The sequence below is a fragment of the Ambystoma mexicanum genome, chromosome 1q (genome assembly GCF_040938575.1).
Source record: "Ambystoma mexicanum isolate Mex_15411 chromosome 1q, UKY_AmexF1_1, whole genome shotgun sequence".
NCBI lineage: Eukaryota > Metazoa > Chordata > Amphibia > Caudata > Ambystomatidae > Ambystoma > Ambystoma mexicanum.
In genome coordinates, this window is record NC_090922.1 from 489,168,086 (window position 1) to 489,190,129 (window position 22,044).

A 22,044-nucleotide genomic window follows, 5' to 3' on the forward strand; every position below is an offset into this window, starting at 1 on the left:
TAAATGTCCTCTGAAGGCCCTGACATCCTTTTCATCACAGAACTCTGGTTTTCCCTGAAATTCCTGCCTATCGTGCAAGAGGCCTTCCCTCCAGCCTACACACTTATTATGCACAACAGAACAAGCATGGCATCTAGAATTGCCATCCAATACAATTCCTGCCTCTCCGTTTCACACTCTAATGAATAAGAGTGCACCTTAGACAGCTAATCCCTCCTAGTGAAATTTCACATCACCCCCACACTTACTCACAGCTTCTCACATATAGACCCCCGGACGGACCACAACACAAATTCTGATGAGAACCCTTGTGACTCAGCAGCCATCCTAGTTACTCACCCCTCTATCACCTTGCTAGGGGATTTCAGTAAATGGCTTGACATCCTTCATGACCCCATGACATGACCAATCCTAGAGAACATGGATGCCCTCCACCTGAATTAATTTGTATTAGGCCCCACACACTCCGCAAGCCGCACCCTAGACGCAATCGCCATTTCCCCTGAACTGATCTCCACATTCCCTACTCAGCCACTAATCTGAGCAGAGCACACAACCATTTTCTTCACTTGACAGCAGACCCTCCTTCCCCCTTGAGTAACCCAGAACCTTCCTCCCGCTTCCCACTATGGAACATGGTCACAGTAAAATGGGATTTGGCTGACTCCATGCTTGCTTCCCAACCCTCCCACACACCCAGGTGAGTCAGCTATCCATCAGCCATTCTGAACAATGGCTCTCTAAAGCTTAGTTCCCTCATGCCTCTCACATCACCCACCGAAGGACAAGGCCCCTTGACCAGATGGCTCACCCCAGCCCTCAAATCCCCCCAATCTCAACACCACACGCTGGAACGCAGATGGCTGGATGTCTCCTCACCTCAGAATTGAACTACACACTTACTTCAGTTAAAATGAAACTGGGTAGAAATCCAGAAGACCAAAGAATCCTTTAATTGGAATGTATCATCCAACACCCTCAACACCAGCCGGAACCTCCCCAAAATCATAGCAGAATTCAGGGCCCCCCTTTGACTACTCTCCCCCATCCCACACTCAAGCACTCAGTGACGCTCTCTCTGACAACTTGCACAACATAGCTGTAGAAAAGAACCACAGCATTGGCTATGATTCAGCACGCTCCCACCCCACTCCCATGCAGTAATGTCCATACTCTCAGACCCATTCACCACCCCCGCTCTCTTATCTTCCTTCATTCCAATATACCATTGTTATTTCCTTAAACTACTAGCCAGAAGCCATCCTTCATGATCTCTTGGTCAATGCTGCCCACCATCCCTTCTAAAAGTCATCCTTTCCTCAACCTGTGCCAGCAACATTGCAAGATCTATCATTAACACATCCCCTACTTCAGGCACCTTCCCAGCAGTTTCCAAGAGATCCCAAATCAAACCCCTACTTCAAAGAACCTCCCTTGACCCCTTCTATCAGCCAACTACAGATCTACCTCAAACAACTGTCAAATTGCCAAAATAACTGACACCACAGCCTACAGCCAGCCTACATGCCTACATGCCTTTTCACTGAATCCAGCCTCCTCCTCCAGCTCGGCCAGTCCAGGTTTGGACCCCTACGATGAACGGATTCATGCCAAGTCTCCATCTCAAATGAACTCAAAGGGACAACAGACTTGGAATGTTTGTGCCGCACTAATCCTTCACGACCCCACTGCGGCTATTGACACCATTCACCATCACAACCTCACAGACAGACCCCATTCCCTCAGCATCAGGGATACTGCATTGTAGTGTATATCATCCTTCCTCTCCAACAGATCACAATTTACACACATGCATCCATTCCCCTTGACTGAGTGCCCTGTCAAAAACGGAGTACCACAGGGAGCCTCTCTGTTACCTCTGTACTTTAATCTCTACCTATGCCCCTACCCCACTATTAACTGTTCTCACGGCTTGTCTTGCTACAACTATGCATATTACACCCAAATCATCTCCAAGATACCAAGGACACCAGTGGTCGAAGTGTATGAAAAAAGAAGTGGAACTATGTTCCCTGATGGCCTGCCCACACTCCCCACGAACACCATCACCACACCACGCCCCCTGCCACGTCCAATACAAACCCCCAAACTAATGCGCCTGCAGTTTAAGGAAACGTTGAGTGCACTGCACTGAAGGGCAAGTTTCAACTTCTTCCCATACTTTTATTTTAAAACAAAGCCATTCCAGAACAGTTTCTTTTTTAAATAAAGGTATAGGAACAATAAAACATAATCAAAGAAAGTAGAGGAGTAGTGCTCCCAACCACTCCCGCCCACTTCAACCAATGAAGGGCACCTACAATCCCACACCCAACCACACCTCATACCTCACATAAATCGACCACTGGATGATTGATTACTATCTCTTTCTCAAAATTGGAAAACACTGTAATCATGATCTGTGTGTAAACAGCCCTCTTCCACCAATCCACCCTTTGGCAGTCCTCCTTGGGCCCTCCCACTCCTACCTCCAACACAGTTCCAGATAGTGGATGAACAAGCACTCAGCAGTCCCGATACTATAGATCAACTTGGTTTTTTGGAGGCTACTGAACCTGAGGAGAGACAGGACACCATGCCCCAGCCAGTGGTGAGCGATGCATCATTTTTCAACACTCTGTCTGCAATATTGCCCTCCCCCATCCTGGAGGCAGCAGAGTGGGTAATGGGAGTGGGATGCATGTAGATTGGCAGCCCATGGCAGTGGGCTCACTGAGATGGGCCGGCACTGTCTCATCCCAGGTTGGTAGGACTTGCACACATGCAGGATGTGTGCCTGCTGCCCACTTGGCATGGGAGGAGGAATGGTATGCATGAAATTGCCCAACCGGGCGAGGTACAGCAGGAAATGAGCAAGTACATTTATCGTCTGGCTGAGAATACCCTCTCTTCTAATGCCGTGATGAGTTCCAATGTCGGCTATTGCTTGGGGAGGTCTCTACCTTGAGGCAATGCCTGCATGAAGAGATTAAGGCCTCAAGGGACCTCTGCAGGCAGGAGATGTCATACTTGGGGGTACTCTTAAATATGCAGATGAGTCCTCAAGGGAGAATCACTGGCTGGAGATGTCCTTCTTGAGGGACACTCTGAACATGCAAATGGATGCCTCAAGGGTAACCATGCAAGCTGACATGCAGGCAAATCACAAAGAGAATCATGAGGACCTACTTGCCACTGGCACACTGTTACGTGCTACAGTATCACTTGTGGTAGTGGCAATTGAGGACCAGGCACTGGCCTTGCGTGGACAGGGTCCACCATCACATGGTCCTTCACAGGGTGAGTCTTCACAATGAATCGTGAAAAGAGATGCCATTGCCCATTTCCCTGCACACCCATCTCCTGTTGCCACACCCCTTCTTCATGCCCCTTGGTGACTATAAGCAGAGTGATGGAGTGTGGTATATTTTTACTTTTTGCAGTCCACGCTGGAATCATTTTTGTTTTGCGTTATACAGACAAGTCAATAGTGCTCTACGTGCAGTTGGTTGACTGTCTATGATACTTCTAGTGGGCTGTGCATACTTACATCTTCAGTGAAGATAACTGATGTTGTCATTTAGAAAGGAACAGGATCCCACATTAAGCTGAATGTAATGTTGAACCATGATGTGCATAATATGTGGTCTGTCTGACTGACTCCTTAAGCTCTTCTTTACCATCTCTCCTATCATTTCAGATCATTTTGCACAGCCAGATCACACCCACCCTGTGAATTCATCCAGATCCCTCTCCTTTCGGCCCACATCTCAATTCCCTCTGCTGGACACTGGCTCTCCTATTGCAAATGCAGAGACAAAGTGTTAGGTGGGGGTGGCGAGGGACTCACAGCACATCAGCAGTACCACAAGGTAAGGGAGTACACTAGCATGCATGAGCATGGATGTTGGCATCTGCATTCAAATGATGTCCTGATGTGTCATGCATAGGGTTGTGCATGAAAGTGTCAATCTCGTGATATATGGGTGATTGTCCCTGTCAACGAAGATGGGAGTTGTCCCATATCTATGATTGTGGAAATTGGCTGTACCTCTGCAGCATGCTGGCAGTGGTCTGTCCCCCGAAGGTGTATATGTGCACGTGTTTCTGGTGAAGGGACATGTATTGACTTATTTCTTTGGTGCCATCTCATTTGCACTAATGTCCTTTGTGCCTGGCATGCCATGTCATGCCATGATTGTTGTCAAGTAGTCACTCCATCATGCATGAGCATCCTACACACCTGACTCCGCTTCCACGTACGGGGTGTTTTCTGTGACATGCAGCACTATTTGTGTGTTTCACATGTTTGCATGGTAATGATGAGTGGGGTATGCTGTACTTTGATGGAGAAGTGCCAATGTAAGTGGAAAAAGTGTGTGTCTGTTGCACTGTGAGATGTAGCTGCTGTGTCGTTTTTACTGACAAATTAGTTCATATAAATGGGTGTGAGAGCTTGCATCATGTTGATGTATGTGGTTTTTCAGTGTGTTTCAACATTGTTTACTGGAAGCTATGCAGAACATCATGATCATAGGGAGATGCACATGTTTAGGGTAGCAGGGGCATGCATGTGGCGTAAGGTTGCAGGGGAGGGGTGGCCAGTCTATGCCCATCAAGTTATGCACTGCCTACCAGAGGAGGTTACAGAGGGAAGCTGCTCACAGTGGCTCAGGTATTGTGGTGATTGGAAGGTGTATAGAGGCTGGTGCCATGGTTTACTTTTGGCCTGCGGGTGAGGCTCAAATGCTGTAGCACAAACTGTGATGATGACTGTACAGTGGGGGAACTACAGGCACAGAGAAGAAGACATAGGCAGAAAGGCCTGTCTGCTTTTGCATTGATGTTCCAGCAGAGTAGTAGTCTACTGATATCGTCACTTCTGGTGTGTGATGGGCCTACTGCGATGCAGTATATGTAGTAGATCAACCCGTCTGATTGCAGACTGACTGCCGTGTAGAAGATGCTTTTGGATTTAAAATAGCATACAGGCTTGCAATGGGTGACAGTGCAGGGCCAGGAGGGTGATGTTCACAAACCCTCATTTGGTGAGTCCATTGATGGCACATGCGTGCGGGACACATTTCAGGGTAAGGATGTTAGTGACTGAAGGCTTCATATTAGACTTGCACATGCCCAGTGTTAGGGAGAATTCTGCAGAATGGATAATTTCCCTCACCTGTTGAGTCCCTCAGCAGCTTTGCTGGATTTCTAGGATTTATTTTTTCACCTGGTTAGAGTGTGAGCCTTTCTTTCCCCCTCTTACATGTGTTTTTCTGTGTGTTGTACATTTTTGTGTTCATGGATATGGAATCTCACCAACTCCATAGGCATCATCTTTTTACTGTGTGTCACACAGCACATTTAGTGCAGTGACACAGGGTTGTCTTTTTCAGACTTCCCACTTTAAACTCCATTTTCTGGGACTGACTACTGTCTCCCAGAACATGTAAACTTGCCATTGACTTTACTAGTCTTTTTATATTTACAGACCCAATACACCCTATATTTCAATACAGTACTGGAGGGGTTAATAGTTATCCCCTTTTGTCTGATTCTCATGAAACATTAGTTTGTTCCCCTTTCTCTAAGATTTGGCTGGTGGCAGTGGTATCTACCCTTTTCTTTCTACCGCGATCTATGAAAATAGCCTCAGTATAGTTAGAGGCTATGGTGGTAGCCTCAAACTCTAAACACGCTGGAACCCTTTTATTTTTATTTGGTTCCGGTAGGGTTTATTCGCCATTTCTTTTTGTAAAGGTCTTTCTCGTGTTTTACTCTGCGGCCAAACCAGGTTGGGTTCCTTTGTTCACCGTCCTTTGGTGGGCTTCTGCACAGAATCCCTCCGTAGGCGCCTGAGTGGGCTGAATGTGAGTGAGGTGTTTTAGGCCCCCTGCACAGGGTCTCCTTGGAGACCCAAGTCGCACTCTAGTTTGATTGGCTAGGTAACTGTTTGGCCAGAACAGCCACCCTGCTGTGTGATTGACAGCCAGGCTGCGTGAATGGGGGATTTGGTGCATAAAAAGCTGGTCTCTGTGACTGGAAGGCAGAGTCGCCACTGGATCGAGAGAGCCAACAAGAAGCTGAAGGAAGACAACTCCTGCAACTACTGGACATCCCGGTGAAGCCCTGCTGCAGGTCCGAATCGCCTGAAACTTTGATGACAGAGGAGATCTACAAAAAGTCTTCTCCCCTTGAGCTTGGTGGGACCAACCAGCTCGCGAAACACCAAACGCCCGCCTCCCTCTCCTGGTCGAATTTGCTGTGCATCGCTGCTGTGATAGCCAGGGAGAAAGGCCAGGGAGAAAGGGACCTGTTTGGGTTTTAAGGAGCGCACCTTTTATCCGACGCTTTGCTCTGCTGCTGGCTTCTTCCCTGAGCAGTGCAGGACCCTCCAGACGTCCTCCTTCTCATCACCTCGAATGAAGCTTCAGGAACCGTGAGCCTGCAGGAACTGCAAGGAACAACTGCCTCAGCTACAGCATTCTTCTCCATTTAAGGTACTGTGCAAATCCGGTCATTCGTTCCCTGCGACCGCTGTGAAAGTGCTTGAAATCTTTCGCCTCTCTGAAGGCTTGTCCTTCTCTTCCCTTTTGAATAACTTTTCCTCCGACTAATTTCGTTTTGAACTCTTGGCAAAGACTTAACCGCAAACTACTCTGAACTGTGTGATCCTCTGCAAAGACTCTGAACCATTAACATTGGCCCAGGCCTATTGACTTGAATCCTCATTGTAGCAGCCTTTTCTAGACTGCCCTGCCTATAACTCGTTGGTGCCATTGCTTTTGAATAACCTTGTCTTTCCTCCCCTTTTTTACTTGCTTTTTCTTTTTTTATTATTTATTTGTTTATGGTTTTACAAAGAAAACCTTTACAAAGTATAAAAGGGAATGAATAAGAGAGCAGGCAGAAAGAAAAAGAAACAAGCCGATCAGGAGAAAAGAGGTGGAAAGGGCCCCCCAGGGCAATGAGGTAACAGTTCAAGGCTTCGATTAGACAAGCACACCCATCGGCATTTTAGTTGTGTTTTGTTAGGATCAAGCAATTTTCCAGGACCCTAACGACAGCCGTAGTGAGCATGACTTCTTGACCAGAAATCAATCTGTCCCAGAAGGAGTCCTGTGTTAAGGTCTCCTCTCTAGAGACGAATCTTCCGAGCAACTGCAATCTTGCCCTCCAGGTACCCTCGCATTCTAACAACAAATGTCTCAATGATTGTGAGTTCGGTAGGGCACAAGACCTACAGAGCTTTATGGCCTTATCGCCCTGGTTTCTTTTAGCCAAGATTTCTCCAGTGTGAGCCAAATTCAATCTTAATCTAAGAAAATTATTTTGAATGTTCTGATCAGGAAATTTTTGGAGATAACGTGGTAATGTGCCTACTTTTCTCTCAACTTTCAGAAAAAGGTTTGGTGGTTTCAAAAGTCTGACTCCCTCGATCGTGCGGATCCAGTCACATATTTCAAGTTGTTTTTTGATTTTCAGAGGGTTAACGAGGAGTATTTCTGTTGTTAAGTTCAACCTCAATAAAATATCGCCCACTTTTCTCTCCAGACCAAGAAGTTCTTTCGATTTGCCCTTTTTATGATGTTCATTTACGTCGAAGAAGAGGGTAGAAGGTCTGGCAATGATAATGTCCCGATAAAGCGACAAGAGCTTCCAGTCCACACGACAACCCAGGGAGATCAGACCCAATTCAAATCTCAGACTGGTGAGGGGGGTGCATGCGGGTAGATGTAATACCGCTTTCCACAGCCTACCCTCAATTTTGTTCCATTCGAAGTTCCAAAGCAAAGGTTTCGCTTCTAAACCGTAGAGGAGGACTGGTACCACTTTACCAATATAGAATTTAACAAGTGGGGATAATGAGAATCTACAGAACTTCCCTTTTAAATTCTTCATCTGAGCCATGATTTTACAGGTCTTTCCGAGGATGACTGGAAGCAGCTTGCTCAAGGATGGAGATGCGAGAATTTCGTAGCCCAGGTAGATGAGCTCTTCAACTCTGGGAATTTCCATATCATCTAGAGACCACTTCCTAGACTGGAGGTTTTTCCTCGGATGTTTAAAAATCAAGATTTTAGATTTTGAAGGATTGATTAATAGGCCATTTAACTTGGCATTGTCGCCTAGTTTGAGGAGGAGCTGTTGCAACCCCAATGCCGAGCCATCTAATAAGACGATATCGTCTGCATAGGCCAGCCAATGTATGCTTCTCCCATTGATCCTGGGTGAAATCATAGATGCCGAGGCCAAAAAGTTTTCGAGGTCTGCCAGGAAGAGATTGAAAAACAGGGGGGCACCTAGGCACCCCTGCCGGACTCCCTTGAGAACCTGTATTACCTCGGAGAGGTTGCCTACATCGTCCAGCCTTACCCTGATGGTGGTGTTCCTGTGTAGTTCCATGAGCATGGCCAGTAGGGGAGCTGGAATCCCCCAATTATGAAGTTTCTGCCAGAGGAGTGACCTGTCCACCAGGTCAAATGCTTTGGACAGGTCTACCCAGGCCCCAAAGAGTGGAACGCCCTCCTTCTCGTTAGAGCCTTCACTGAGTAAATTCAGGATAAGGCCATTTAAACTGGTGGAGAGGCCCTTCCTGAAACCCGTTTGATGCCGGGAAAGAATGTGGTTGGTGTCGACCCAGTGTGTAATTTCTTTCAGAAGGAGCCGCATGAAAAGCTTGCTGTCAATATCCAGGAGGGCGATTTACTTGCTGGAGTGCCATTTTGCTCACACTTCATTTTGAGCTTAACCTGTCCAGAATTGATTGGGTGTTATTGTAGTGTATTAACATTGTGATTTTCTGCTGCTTTGCGATAGTGAACTGTTTTATAACTGATGGTATAAATAAATGTATATTCTTTTACTCAGAAACCTTGAATCAGTATTTGTTTGAACGATAGTCATTGTTGTCCTTTGTGTAACCTCTTGTACTGCTCACTTTACTCTTGAGATAAGTCTGGCTGCTCAGCCATCGCTGCCACTTTACTGTGTAGTACAGGCTTGTACCAAAGGTGAATTTGTACTGTCACTTGTAGTCTTAATTGTGTGTGGTGTTCCCAAAGGGTACTGCATATGACTCTGCCTAACACCCAGGTGGGAGGTAGCCCTGGATGACTTGACTGTCTTGTGGGTTGTTGCTACTGGTTGTAGTTGGTGTTCCTTGTCAGTTATTACTACTTTGTACACTTCCCTTCTACCTCATCCTATTAACAGGCTTCTGAGGATGTTGCATGCTGGGCCTGATCGGACAGAACGACTGTTGTGTCACCAGACACGCCAGGCAACATAGTGCACATCAGTAGGGAGGATGTGGCAATTACATGGACCATAAATGGGACTTTGCAGGGGTCCTTGCCGACTTAAGTATCATCTGCGTCTTGCCACAGCTTATTGGTCCATTGATGGAGACTTGTTGCTAGGCCTTGAATTGAGGAATGAGACACATGCAACTGTGAAGTCTTACGCAGCGTATGCCAATGAGCCTGGGATCCACCCAGCAACACAGTAGGCCAAGCAACTCCTACTTACTCTACCTGTATTGCCAGAGGAAAACGAACACACACACACACACACTGGACAGGTGTTCTAAATCGCATGACTCTAATCTAGCAACTGCTATAGGAGCTGAGCCATCCTCATTGTGGGAGTTACGCAGGTACCCACTGCTTCCATTGTATGTTCTGTGACACCTGATTCAGAGGTTGAGCCACCTCTGTCGTTAAGTACATGGACAAGGAATAGGAGCAAGGGATAATGTAATGATAAATCCTGCAGATATTTTTTTTGCTGTGTATTCCCCGCAGGTTCTTCTTTGCCCTAAAGCATACTTTTAGGTGGATGCAGGTGTCATGGTGCATACTTTTCTGGCTTGACATTGGTTAGAGCATAGGGACAGTTCTCTGAACAATTGTGTGTTTAGGTTTATGATTGCAAAGTGAGGATGTCTGATCCATGTCCAGACTATGGTTCATACACACAGGGAAGCACTGCTGGCGGGTGGGTAATGTAGGAACGAGTGTGAGTTGTGTAAGCATAGTAACACACTTCACTCTGTAAGGGGGGGTGTTACTGTGGAGGCAGTCAGATGTGACAGTCAGATGCGACAAGTCCCAGGGTTGGGGACACGACTGTGAGGATACTGGGGATGGTGGTGCACATTCAGCAGGGTGGTGCAGGGGGATGAAGGTGACTCACGGGCTGTGGGAGTGATTGCACCATGCAAAGGTACATGCTCTGAGGCAAGTGTTTCCCTTTATTTTACAGGGAGAGCCGAAGGGGGAGGCATGCCTGAGGGTTCGGGTTGAAAAGTACAAGTGTCATAGGGTGGTATACACCAGGGGATGACAAGGCAGTGCTTGTTCAAGGGAGCTTTTTGTGATAGTGTTTTTGCCCTGCAGGCCTCTGATGGTTTTGGCCAGGACTGAGGGAAGGGTTGGATGGCAATGTAAGGGGTGGGGTTCCCTGGACATTATCCTCATTAGTTGGGCATGTAGGTGCCTCCTGGTTGACCATGTGGCAGGCATGGCAGGTGAGGTGGAGGTGTGAGGCCTCAGGGGACTTATCACATTGGGGTATTTGCTAATGTGGGCCTTGATTGGGGCAGTGGTGCTTGCCAAGTGTGTGTCCTGGAATCATTCATTATGGTGGCCAGAGGATGAACAGGTAGAGGTAGGGGTTGATGTTGGCTGTGGGAGTGACGAAGTGTGGGTTCATCTGTAACGCTCACCTGATTCCCGTAGAGGCGCCGGTCTTGACTGGGCGTATACCGTATCTTCAAAGGTGATGTGTAACACACGGCTGGCTCTTTGGGCTGGACCTCTGTGCACTGTATGTCTGACTCGAAGGGTAAGATGTCTGCAGATAGAAAATATGGGATTAAGGAACTGGGTTATTGAATGTCTCTCTCTTCTTCCCTTTCTCTTCTCCTGTAGAACCCCAAAGGTTAACGCTCTCACCTTAGGTAAGTGAACGCTGTGCTCTCCATCTGCCTCGGGGCAGGGTGCTGTAACCAGTTTCTTCACTGGATAAGGGGAGCAGGCCTCTTGACTTCAGAGGACTGCTGTCCGTCGTTTACTGCACGAACGGTAAGTTTCGAGTAATTCTAATGTCTTTAAAGTCTTTAGTAATGATGTTTCTTGTTTTGCAGGGTTCCGGCGATGGCGGATGACGGGCTGAAGTGAGTTGAAGATGGAGCCCGTGTGATGAATAGAAGCGCCTGGAAGCACGTAAGTAAGCGCTTGTTGCCTGCTTCACGATGCGCTCTAACTGTCTTTTTATTTTGCAGGTACAAGTTCGGAGCGGCTGCAGGGTGCCGGAATACCCACTGGGTTAGATGTGGAAAGGAGTAATGGCACGTGAGTATTAAAGTTCCCCAATGTCTTTAAACGCACCTTGTTTTGTCTTTCAGATGCGGGATGCAGCGCCGAAGGCCTCCGAGCGTGCGAAGAGTTGGTAAGCTTTTGTCTTTCAGATGCCGGAATGCAGTGTGAAGACCTCCGGAGCGCACGAAGAGTAGGTAAGCCTTTGTCTTTCAGATGCCGGAATGCAGCGCGAGGCGTCGGTGACAGCCGATGGACCAGGTAAGTGAAGAGCTGTCACTGAAGACCGTAATGCTAACCTGTTCTTTCTTGTCTTTATAGGTGTTGCTGAAGACTGGATTCAGGATGGTAAGCCTTTTTCCTTAGGCCCAGGATCAGATGCAGAAGACACGATGAGCGTTCTGCTGCAGAGGATGCAGAATAACGCAAAGCAAGATTCATCCATCGGGTGTGGTTTAAATAGCCTCCTGTAGTGCTTAGGTGTCTCCTTCCACAGCCACGCCTAGGTAAGAAAAGAGTTCCTGCTTTCCAGAAGAGTTCCAGTGTTCTGAATCTAGGGAGTGGCTCCTGCCCCACCCAACAGGAAAATTAGTTCCAAACAGAAGAGGATCAGAGTCTCAACTGGCAGGCAAGTAAGCAGCATGGTCTGCTGCAGGTAAGTCCACCCAAGCATTATGAGCCCGGCGCTTCTAGCGCTGGGACTGGGCATATTTATGAGCCTGGTGCCACTGGCGCCAGGACTGGGTCCAAAAGGTCCCAATTGGGACTGGTTGGCACTCGGAACCTGGGTTATGGATCTGCTTCCAAGGGAGTTGGGAAAACCCTGACCTTTTGGAAGCAGAGATCATGACAGTACCCCCCCTCAAGGCCCCTCCCAAACCGGGCTTCTCCGGGGGTTTTGGCTTGTCAGGAAATGTTCGGTGAAATCTTTTGATTAGGCGAGGAGCGTGGACATATTCAGCAGGTTCCCAGGATCTCTCTTGGGGGCCGTAGCCTTTCCAGTCAATTAGGTAAAATAGTTTAGATTTGGAGATCTTGGAGTCCAGAATGCTTTTGACTTCAAACTCGAGTTCTCCATCAACTAGTATAGGTTTTGGAGATTTAGTTAGTCGGGTTTGAGGTTGCACGGGTTTTAATAGAGAGACGTGGAAGACCGGATGTATCTTCATGTGCGGGGGCAAGTCCAACTTGACCGCTACTGGGTTTACTATGGTAGTGATGGAATAGGGACCAAGGTATCTTGGGTTGAATGTGCGTGGCCCTTTTAGAGGTAGATATTTGGTGGATAACCAGACTTGATCCCCTACTTGATATTGAGGGGCTTCCTTCTGATGTTGATCTGCTCCTTTCTTGTATTGTTCTTTAGCCCTTTGAAGGTGAGAAACAGCTTCCTTAAAGGCTTGGGTGATTGTAGAATGCAGGTAGCCTACTGCTGGTTTTTCAAGATCATGGAGGGGATCCAACTCCGAGGTTCGAGGGTGACTGCCGTACAAAAGAAAAAACTGGGTTTTCCCAGTTCCCGAATGGACAGAGTTATTTTAGGCATATTCGGCTATCCAAAGGATGTCTTTCCAAGTTTTTTCAGTTTGTTGCAGCATGCAGCGTAAATACTGTTCCAGAGTTTGATTGGTCCTCTCGGTTTGTCCGTCGGTCTGAGGGTGGTGACTGGTCGATAGTCTCACATCAATTTGAGCCGACCGACAGCAACTTCGCCAAAAATGAGAAATAAATTGACTACCTCGATCCGAAATTAGAACCGAAGGAAAACCGTGCAGTCGGACGATGTTTTCGAGAAATTCTCGGGCCAGAGTTGCTGCTGTTGGCAAGCCTTTGAGCGGAATGAAATGCGCCATCTTGAAGAATAAGTCCACGATTACTAGAATCGTATTGTATCCGGAGCATGGAGGTAGATCGGTGATGAAGTCCATAGAAAGCGTATGCCAAGGGCGAGGTGGGATGTCAATAGGGCGTAAGAGGCCTGCTGGTCTTTCCTTTTGACTCTTGTTTTGGGCGCATACTCCACAGGACATTATAAAGTCTCTGATATCTTTTTTCCAAGACGGCCACCAGAAGTAGCGCTTGATCTTTTCTGAGGTCTTGGCCATACCGGGATGTCCTTCCATTAAAGAATCGTGATAACAAGAGATTACTTTTTTCTGTAAATCTGTGCTGGGTAGGTATAATCGTTCTTGGAAATACAATAAGTTGTCCTTTACTGCAAAGTCCTTTCCCTGCAGATGCCAATTCTGTATGTCTGCTGGAGTTACAAGTTGCCTGGCTTTATCCTTAACTTCCTCTATGGATTCTGTGGCGATTACACCCAGAATTCTTTGTTCGGGAATGATTAGTACAGGTTTAGGGTTGATCAAGTGTTCTTCCACTCCCATCCGAGAAAGGGCATCAGCTTTACCGTTCTTTGTACCAGGTCGATAGGTAATTATGAAGTCAAACTCGGCAAAGAATAATGCCCAACGGAGTTGTCTAGAGGATTGGGCTTTTGCGGTTTTCAAATATTGCAGGTTTCGGTGATCCGTAATCACAGTAACGGTGTGTCGGGCCCCCAGCAGATAATGCCGCCAAGCCTTAAAGGCAGACTTGATAGCCAGAAGTTCCTTGTCAGTAATCGTGTAATTGATTTCAGGAGGCGAGAATTTGCGGGACCAAAATGCCACGGGATGCAACTGATTGGTTACCGGGTCCTTTTGTGATAGAACTGCCCCCATGGCAAGGCTTGAAGCATCAGTTTCCACGATGTAGGGGAGTTCGGGGCGAGGGTGTTTTAAGATTGGTGCAGAGATAAATTTAGTCTTCAAATCCTGGAAAGCTTGTTCTTCCTCGGTAGACCATTCAAAACGTTTGTTTTTCTTTAACAAGGCAGTGATGGGCTGGACTATTCGAGAGAATTCGGGGATAAACCTCCGGTAAAAGTTAGCGAAGCCTAACATGCTTTGCACACCTTTTACGGAGGATGGTGATGGCCATTTGAGAACTGCATCGACCTTCTTTGAATCCATACGCACTCCGCCAGGTGATAATATGAATCCCAAGAATTCAACTTCAGTCACGTTGAAAACACATTTTTCCAATTTAGCGAAAAGTTTGTGTTGACGCAATCTTTCGAGGACCATTTTCACGTGTTTCCGATGTTCAGATTCCAATGAAGAATAAACGAGGATGTCGTCAATGTAAACAACAACACACACATCTATGAGCTCTCTGAGGACATCGTTCATAAAATATTGAAAGGCGGCTGGGGCATTGCAAAGTCCGAAGGGCATGACCTGATATTCAAATAGCCCATACTTGGTGCGGAAGGCCGTCTTCCATTCATCGCCCTCTTTTACTCGTACCAAGTGGTAAGCTCCTCTAAGATCCAGCTTTGTATATATGCATGCTTTTCTGACTTGGTCCAGGAGTTCAGGGATCAAAGGTAACGGATATCTATTCTTAACGGTGATCTGGTTCAGGGAGCGATAATCTATACAAGTTCTAAGGTCTCCTTCCTTTTTTGGAACGAAGAACAAAGCTGAAGAAGCAGGGGACTTGGAAGGACGAATAAACCCATTTGCCAGGTATTGATCTAGGTATTGTCGAAGGTGAAGGTTCTCAGGCTCGGTGAGGGCATAAATTCTACTACAAGGAGGAGTAGATCCAGGTATCAGGTCTATCTGGCAGTCATAAGACCTATGAGGAGGTAGAGAGCCTGATCCTTCCGGAAAACATCTTGGTATTCTAGGTATTCGGGAGGTAACTGGGGAGTCTCTGAAGAAATTGCTGCCAGTGCAACACCAGGTGGAGGGTGACAAGTAGAGACACATTCTGGAAACTGGACCGTTCTTGCTCGCCAATCGATCAGAGGATTGTGTTTCTCTAACCAAGGTATTCCTAGAATAATCTGAAACTGAGGGGCCTTGATCACATCGAACACGATCTTCTCATGGTGTCCATCTTGACTTACTAGCGTCACCTCTTGAGTGGTATGCGTTACTGGCCCGGAGGCTATCTCCGTACCATCCACCGTAGTAATGACGTCCTTTACAGCCTTGGGACAAAGTGTTAGATTCATCCTCAAAACCATTTCATGATCCACATAATTGCTGATGGCACCGCTGTCGACGTAAGCTTCAATTGCATGTAATCGATCCGGATTATCAGGGCTAATGAGGACCATAGGTATCACGAAATGCGAGGTCACGGAACTGGTTTTCACGCTCGGCAAGAGGACCTCTATTCTTGTCGGGCGAGGTCGTTTCCCTGCTCAGAGTTTGTAACTTTGGTAACTGCAGCTCCTACTGCCTTCTTGGCAGGTTTCACCGGACAGTCTCGAAGAAAGTGCCCTGAGTTTCCGCAATAGAGGCATAATTGCAACTGTTTTCTCCTTTCCCGCTCCTTTTGTGTTAGAGGACCTTTCAGACCCCCTATTTGCATGGGTTCCCCGGAGTCTACTCCTTTGGAAGGAGTTGGCGGTTTGGAAAATACTCGAGCATCAAACTTGGAACGATCGGCCTTCCTGTTCTGCAGTCTGTGATCTATTTGAACGACTAAGTCTATATAGTCTGAACAATCTTGTGGGGGATTCACTACTTGGGCTAACACATCTTTGAGCTCTCCACGTAGACCTCTATAAAACAGCGTAATCCCTTTGTCCTCAGGCCATTGAGTTTCCACTATCAGTCTGTTGAAAGACGCAATATAAGCCAAAAGGTCTTGATTACCTTGTCGCAACGAAAGAAGCTCATTGTCCAAGGCCTGCCCCTGTGAATGTCTTGCGAACAGTTTTTCCATACTGAGCTGAAAAGCTTGAAAATCATGGAGGACCGGATCATCTTGATTTACTAGAGGGATCGACCAGTCTGCCGCATTGCCACTAAGGTACGAAAGCACGAAAGCTACTTTAGCTTGATCAGTTGGAAAGGCTGCTGGCCGGCATAAGAAATGCAACCGGCACTGATTGATAAATACTGCAAACCTCTTTGGGTCACCAGAAAATCGTTCGGGCGGAGCCAGAGGTACATTCCCAGGTAGGTTGATCTGCACTGGATTCATAGAGGATGTAGAAGGAAGATTTCCCCCAGATGCGGGTAACGGGGTCTGTCCGGCTTGTGACTGTAGCAATTGTCTAGCGAGATCATCTGTTCGCCCCTTGGAAATAATCAGTTCCCTTCTTAGAGCGTTCGTTTCCTGACGGGCTGCATGCACTTCTGCCCTTAGTTCCCCAAGTAACTGGGCTAGCTGGTCGGTATCCGAGGTTTCCATAGCGCCTGGACGGGAGTTTTGTGGTAGGCTTTGCGTTCTGTAACGCTCACCTGATTCCCGTAGAGGCGCCGGTCTTGACTGGGCGTATACCGTATCTTCAAAGGTGATGTGTAACACACGGCTGGCTCTTTGGGCTGGACCTCTGTGCACTGTATGTCTGACTCGAAGGGTAAGATGTCTGCAGATAGAAAATATGGGATTAAGGAACTGGGTTATTGAATGTCTCTCTCTTCTTCCCTTTCTCTTCTCCTGTAGAACCCCAAAGGTTACCGCTCTCACCTTAGGTAAGTGAACGCCGTGCTCTCCATCTGCCTCGGGGCAGGGTGCTGTAACCAGTTTCTTCACTGGATAAGGGGAGCAGGCCTCTTGACTTCAGAGCACTGCTGTCCGTCGTTTACTGCACGAACGGTAAGTTTCGAGTAATTCTAATGTCTTTAAAGTCTTTAGTAATGATGTTTCTTGTTTTGCAGGGTTCCGGCGATGGCGGATGACGGGCTGAAGTGAGTTGAAGATGGAGCCCGTGTGATGAATAGAAGCGCCTGGAAGCACGTAAGTAAGCGCTTGTTGCCTGCTTCACAATGAGCTCTAACTGTCTTTTTATTTTGCAGGTACAAGTTCGGAGCGGCTACAGAGTGCCGGAATACCCACTGGGTTAGATGTGGAAAGGAGTAATGGCACGTGAGTATTAAAGTTCCCCAATGTCTTTAAACGCACCTTGTTTTGTCTTTCAGATGCGGGATGCAGCGCCGAAGGCCTCCGGAGCGTGCAAAGAGTTGGTAAGCTTTTGTCTTTCAGATGCCGGAATGCAGTGTGAAGACCTCCGGAGCGCACGAAGAGTAGGTAAGCCTTTGTCTTTCAGATGCCGGAATGCAGCGCGAGGCGTTGGTGACAGCCGATGGACCAGGTAAGTGAAGAGCTGTCACTGAAGACCGTAATGCTAACCTGTTCTTTCTTGTCTTTATAGGTGTTGCTGAAGACTGGATTCAGGATGGTAAGCCTTTTTCCTTAGGCCCAGGATCAGATGCAGAAGACACGATGAGCGTTCTGCTGCAGAGGATGCAGAATAACGCAAAGCAAGATTCATCCATCGGGTGTGGTTTAAATAGCCTCCTGTAGTGCTTAGGTCCCTCCTTCCACAGCCACACCTAGGTAAGAAAAGAGTTCCTGCTTTCCAGAAGAGTTCCAGTGTTCTGAATCTAGGGAGTGGCTCCTGCCCCACCCAACAGGAAAAGTAGTTCCAAACAGAAGAGGATCAGAGGCTCAACTGGCAGGCAAGTAAGCAGCATGGTCTGCTGCAGGTAAGTCCACCCAAGCATTATGAGCCCGGCGCTTCCAGCGCTGGGACTGGGCATATTTATGAGCCTGGTGCCACTGGCGCCAGGACTGGGTCCAAAAGGTCCCAATTGGGACTGGTTGGCACTCGGAACCTGGGTTATGGATCTGCTTCCAAGGGAGTTGGGAAAACCCTGACCTTTTGGAAGCAGAGATCATGACATCGTCAGGGTGATGTAAAGTGATTATATGGGTATATGGGCAAAGTGTTCATGCAAAGGGGATCATAAGGCATTGTGGGGAGCACGGGGGAGTGTGTGTGCATGGGCACAACTCCATCACACAACATGGCAACCGACAACAGGCATCCTGGTCCAACAATGCCAGGGGTATTTCCAGGGCAGAAAAGGTAGAGTAGGTCAACACCGGAATTGGAGACTGGAATGGGGCTAGCAGGTGTTAGGCACCCACCCTCCTCCATGAGCATCATGGGAGTGGTTACGCCACGCACCACACAGGTAGGAGTATAGATGTGCGGGTGTGGATGACTCCCACTGGGAAGGTGTGTGACTATTGGCATGGTGGGATGTGAAGTCGTACAGGTTGCTACAAGACTAATGAGTGAGCAATGATGGATGATGGATCGTGAGTAAGAACATGATGATGACAATGAGAATGAAGAGACCATTGAAGAGGGATACATAATGAATCAGAGGTTGGTAGGTGCTGATGGCAGGGGAAGCGGTCATATTGAAGGAAACAAAAATATAAGTGGATGAGAGGTGGTCAGGTGCAGTTACTGGGAAAATGTTGTTACTTCGAATTGCAGGGGCAGACAGGAGGCAGAAAAAAGTGCAGCTGAGCAGGACCTACAGAAACGATGCTGAGGAACAGTCCATCAGGTTTGCTGTCAGGGGAGAAGGGAGCTCAGTGGTTCATGCCATGTCATATGGTGGTGGTTGAGTTTGGTGCATCAAGAGATCATTTTGACACCACGTAAATTTATTTTTGAAATTATCAGTCCTCAACATCTGCATGGCAGGTGCAGTGGTTCCCAATTATGCTGGGTGTGGTTGTACCTGTGGGGAAGATGGAGTTGAGTAAGGATCAACAATGGATTGTGCTTTTGTGGTTTTCATGGATGGTGTTTACCATGCATGGTAGGCAGATTTTCCAGGGGTATTGTAGTATAAATGTGAGGCCATAGGCTGACAAGTCATTGGGCGCAGGTATGGTATGGTGTACAGAAGCATGAAAATGTCTATTAGACTTTTCTGCAGGGGTTCAACTGGGTGTCCAAGTGTCTGCAAGAGGTGTACCAGATTTTGGAAATGCATAATTAGTTTTAGCGTCTGGTGCAGCTGGTTTCAGTTCATTCCGGCAAGGATGGATTTATGAAGACAATTCTCCAGGTTGTAGGAGTCCTGTGGAACATTGCATTGCATTTCTGTAATAGTTCCACTTGTGTTGACATTCACCTTATTGACCATGTGGGCAGGCAGGGAGATCAACCTCCATGTTTACGAGTAAGGGGTGGTGTCCATGAGGCACAGAGACTCCAAAATCCAACAAGACTAAGGTGTGTATCAACTTTGTACTCACTTGGTTCAGATGTTTTTGATGTACTATGTTGTATTCATGGCAGAGCAACAGGCCTGAAAAGCTTACTGTCACACTGATGGCTTGTCTCCTTTTCAGTGGCAAGTGTGCCATCAGCTGTTACCAGAGATGGACCCAGAAGGTTGCCATATACAGGATGAGCTACGTTGTGTGGCCTAATGAGCGTTCAGGAGGGATTTTGAAAGTCCATGGCTGGTTGTTTGTGGCACACTAACAATGCTGTATTGCTGTAATTTTGTTGAAGCTTAGCAATTGTATTTACAGTCATGATGTGGATGCGGATGATGCAGATGAAAGGAGAAGAGATGCTGTAATTGCATACATGCAGAGACAGATGGATTTCTGTTGGTACATGATGACAATGGAATCTACATTATATGGGAGGATGTATTTTTGGGAATGATGCTGGTGCTTTCTGATGATTTGGATGAGAGAGGGGGAGGTCGATGTTGTGCATTGGGATGTAGAGTGGGCTTGGAGGTTGCAGGAAGTAAGCCCTTTATTGCTGTTTTACTGGGCAGGACCTTGGAGGTGTAATGGAAGAGTGTGTTTGTACTCATGGGAGGAGGTGCTGTTTAGATGCAGTCTTACAAGTTATTGATTAATGGGCTTCTGAATATCAGGCCTATTTATATGAAAAGGTTAGGATGGTGTACTGTGGGAGTATCTGAAGCAATCTAACAAGGTGCAGCATATTTCGGTTGCAAGGTTTAAGGGGGGTGAGAGAGCAATGGTGTGGGGGTTCACAACTGGTGTTAGGGACAACACAGTCATGTCCAGTAGTGATTGGGCATGTATATCCGTAGATTTGCAGTCCAGCATTGATATTTATTGGGACTCTGAAGCTGTGGAGATATATGCTAGTCATGCTTGGAGAGTGTTGTGCAGGGCTTTGGTCTCAGTGTGAGGTAGACGGACTTTGGTTACTGGACTATTTCTTACAGGATAGATGCAGCATTATATGTTAAGTGACTGTGGGTGGGTAAACCAGAATTTAATTTTCGGGACCCTAGAACTCAGACATATATGAGGGTTGAGTGCAAGATTAGGGGTAATGGATTCAATGAGGGGTTGAGGTGTGGATGTCAGGGTTCTGGTGAATTATTTGTTGTTTCCTTTTCATTTTGGATACTGTGAATCATGCAGTGACACCCCTGAGATATGGGTGTATGGTCAATCAATTGTGATCTGTGTGGGAAAACAAGACAGGGAGGAGGAGAGTGTTTATGTAAATGTGTGGATGAGGTGATCCAGTTCTGGGTGATTGTATTGTGAACATCTCCTTCCAATATTTAGCTGTGAGGATAAGGGGCATGATCTGTATCCACCAATAGCTATGCACTCAGGTGAGAATGCTCTGATTGAACTGCAAGGGGCAGTGCTGATGGACTGGTCAGATAGGGGCATGTTGGCTGTCACCTCACCACACCTCACCCCTCTCATTGAATCCATTACCCCTAATGTTGCACTGTCGATGTTGCATGATTTATGGCCATTGGGCAGGGTACTGTTCACTGAACTGTCACCAAGACAGCAATGGAGGGGGTCCTTGGATGAGGGAGCAGTGGCAAGGAGTAGACAGACTTGTAAGAAGATGATTCTGCTGCTTAGCAAGGTATGTGGTGTGCATGTGGTGCACAGCCCCGATATCATGTATGCAGTGGTACATTGTTTTACGCAGGTGAAAGTTTGTTTTTATATTTGTGATTGGGGTTATATTCTCTGGACATGCATATCGTAGTTCATGAGGTGGTGGGAGTGTGCATAGGTGTAGGGGTGGCAGACTAGCAGTAGCTCCTCTGGCATTGCATTTTTTGGGGAGTGGTCCACTGTCAGTTGTCAGAATAGCTGAGTGAAGGTTGGTGTTTGCAATATCATGGTAGAATGTGGTTGTTGCTGTTCAGACATACAGGCAAGGTAAGGGTTACCTCATAGAGAAGGCTGCATTTAGGAGGATCATGCTAATTATCGGTGTGACAAACAGACAATTATGATTTACGTATTGAGGGTTGATGAGTGGGTCACAGGAATTGTAAGTGAGTGAATATGTGGTAGGGTGTTTGTTTGACAATGTTCAATTAGTGATGTCCATGTTACTTCTTTGTTAGTCTGTAAGGCCGAATGACCCTGTTATCTATGTTAGTATTCTTGGGACAGTAATATGAAACAAAATGAGTCTGCCTGTGTTTTCTGCATTTTATGTGAAGGATGGAGATGGGGAGATGTGTGATTGTTTGGGTATGCGGCACAACCATGTGTCTATCCAAGACAGCCGTTCTCAGGGTGTTGTTTATGGTCCAACTCTGGTTTCATAATTGAAGGACTTCAAGGACGTGGGTTAGGTGTGTACCTTCCACACAGGGTGTATTTCATTTGAAGTATGTAAGAATAAGCTCATTCCGTATGTGCTGTCCCCTCAACCTTTGTCTAAGGGTATCGGATGCAACCCCTCATGCACCTCTATTGGTATGCCAATACGTGTGCCTATATTATGCAAGATGCAACATGCCAATGTAATTTTGCATACAACAGGTGGTACATACAAGAATATTCCACCTGAATGATCGAGGCAGTG